Consider the following 3,484-nt stretch of genomic DNA (forward strand, 5'->3'; position numbering starts at 1 on the left):
CATACACAACTGTAGAACAGACCAGCAAGGGGTAGGAACAGCTATGTACTACTCAAATAAACTCGAATGTATCAAAAAATCTTACACAAGGGATGAACATGGAGAATATATCATAGCCAAATTTAAATCAAAAAACCTGCAAAAACTCCTCACAGTTATAAACATCTACAGAGTACCACAGTCAAACATTTACCACTTTAGTGAAAAACTAGGAAACATGATTACTGATGCACACATGAATAAAGACCACCTGCTACTAACAGGAGATTTCAGCAAACTTACTACATGACCAGGACCCACAAGTAACCGAATTCACAAACACTGAGCACCTGCCTGTTGCTACCAACAATATCTAAACCTGCAAGAATCACCGAGACAAGTATCTCCTTAATAGACCACATCTAGACTAACACCATATCCCCTTTAAAATTAGGCATAATCACAGAACACTACAGACCACTACCCAACCTCTCTCATAACTAATCTAGGTAAATTGCCACAAGACATTACTAAAGTAACCTTCAGACTACATAACGAGACAGCTGTTAACAACTTTATAGCAGCTATGAATAACATCGATTGGCAAAATGAGCTCGAAACATATACAAATATGAATGAATGTATAAATAATTTTCTAAAAAAAAGCCCATTGCCCCTGCAACAAACACTGCCCCCAAAAAACTAAACAGATCACAGCAGAGAGACTGAATAGTCCCTGGCTAACACCCAGCATCCTCAAATCCATTAACACAAAGCACAAATATGAAAAACAGTATAGAATGGATCAAATAACTAGAGAACAGTCTAAATGGTACTCATCAGCTCTTACCAGCCTGATAATATGATCTAAAAAATTGTATTATGAAAATAGATTACATAACATCAAAGGTGATATGAAAAAGACCTGGAAAACTATCTGAAATTCTTGGAACTAAAAAGTTATCCAAAAACAAAACAATCAAACTAACAAAATCAGACGAACCCCTACTCACACCAACTGAAACAGCAGACTCAATGTTTTCTTCTCCACCATAGGAAAAAAATCTAGCGAACAAAATATCAAGCTCAAACACCCGTCCATCAGACTACCTCATAGGAACCTACCCAAATATGCTATTCCTAGCTCCAACCAACCCACTAGAGGTCTCACTCATCATCAACACCCTTAAAAACAAGGCAGGAGACAAACAACTTGCCTGCTTTTATGTACAAAAAAGCTTCTCAAGTACTGTCACCAATTATTGCAACACTCTTTAACAAATCCATTGAGTCATCCACCTTCTCAATCCTCAAAATAGCAAGAGTCACTGCAATCCATAAAGGAGGTGACCAAGCTGACTTGAATAACTATAGACCAATATCTAACTTACCACTGCTCTCTAAAATCTTTGAAAAATTAATTCATAGACAGATCTATTCCAACCTCGTCTCGTATAACATATTATACCCTTGTCAGTTTGGATTCAGAAATAATAAAAGCACAAATGATGCTATCACACACATGCTAGAACTAATATATACCGCACTTGAAAAGAAAGAAGTCCTGCCGGGCATTTTCATTGATTTACATAAAGCTTTTGATACAGTCGACCATGAACAGCTGTACTCAAAATTAACGCATTATGGTATCAGAGGCCACTCCCTCAACTACCTAAAGTCATACCTTAGTAGCAGAATTCAATATGTGTATGCAAATGATGCAAACTCTTCCACCCAACCAATCACAGTAGGAGTCCCACAAGGAAGTGTCCTTGGACCACCACTCTTTCTCATCTACATCAATGATCTACCGAATGTATCACAGCTACTCAAACCCATATTGTATTTGCAGATGACACGACATACGTCTTCTCCCACCCAAACCCAGTCACCAACACCGTCAATGCCGAATTGCAGAAAATATCTGCCTGGATGATGACCAATAAGCTTACCTTGAATGCTGATAAAACCTATTTCATTCAGTTTGGAAACAAAACTGCAAATGTTCCACTTAACATAACGCTAAACGGATCATCAGTCACAAGACGTACAGAGGGAAAATTCCTAGGTATCCACCTTGACAGTAGCCTTAAGTTCCAGACACACATGCAACAAATCACCAAGAAAATCTCTAAGACTGTAGGCATACTATCAAAGATACGGTACTATGTTCCACAATTAGCTCTCCTGGCACTGTACCATTCACTCATATACCCTTATCTCACATAAGGAATTTGTGCATGGGGATCAACAACATTAAATCACCAAAGACCTCTAATAACCCAGCAAAAGGCAGCAGTCAGAATGATAAATTCCCACTCCCGCCAGCATACTGCACCAATTTTCAAGTCTAAATCTACTCACCATTAAGAACATCAATACTTATTCATGTGCCTACTACATACACAGAACAATACACACAAATATAAACCCCCACTCAAATTCACCACCTTAACAGGACACATGACCATAACACAAGACAGATCTCTTTGATGTACCTCGTGTCCATATCACACTGTGTAAATACTATGCACATAAAGGGCCCCAAAATAAGGAATTCATTACCAGAAGATACTCAAGTAACTTGGTCTGAAAATCAATTTTAGACTTCTCAAAAGCCACTTAACCCCCCTAGACTAAATGCTACATACTCAGTACTCACATACTCAATATGTATTCCCATATCATAATTTCAACAATTACTTTTGAACCTTTCATCCATTGTAGACAGGAATATAATTGAATCATTTTCACAAAAAGCATTTTTGAATATATATTTTGTCTTATATAAATTAGATTCACTTATAATTAATAATCTACTGTACAACTATGATATAATTAATATTCTACCGTACAACTATGATATAATTCTTAGTGTTAAGTAGTCAGTAAGCCAATTAATATTAAGTTGGCCCATAATGCCTAGGCATAACAGAAGCTCTCTTTGCATTGAAACCCATTATTGTAAATACATAATCTCAATGTACAGTGGACCCCCAATTAACGATATTTTTTCATTCCAGAAAAAAAAAAAAAAAAACTACCTTAGCTCATTATATTACATTTGTTAAATAATTCAGGTGCTATTTTTTAGCTTAAGACTATTTACTTTGTTTTATACTTAATTCTAACTATAGATTCACTACAAATCTTATGATTACAAGCATTGATCCTGATACCAACCTCTTATTTAATGACTTAAATGAATCAAACAGTTACTGTAATTACTACACTGCAGAACAATCAAAGGCACTTCTCAGTGCCAACAACAACATAACTATCTTTAACTACAATATCAGATCTTTAAGCAAGCATTACGATGACCTCATAGCATTACTAAATTCCTTACATGCCAATATGTCCATCATTACACTAACTGAAACCTGGCTAAAGCCTGATAGTACAGATGTCTATGCCATTCCTGGTTACACAGCCATACACAACTGTAGGCCAGACCAACAAGGGGGTGGCACAGCCATATACTACTCAGACCAACTAGAATGTA

The sequence above is a fragment of the Cherax quadricarinatus genome, chromosome 74 (assembly GCF_038502225.1).
Source record: "Cherax quadricarinatus isolate ZL_2023a chromosome 74, ASM3850222v1, whole genome shotgun sequence".
In the NCBI taxonomy this organism is placed as follows: Eukaryota; Metazoa; Arthropoda; class Malacostraca; order Decapoda; family Parastacidae; genus Cherax; species Cherax quadricarinatus.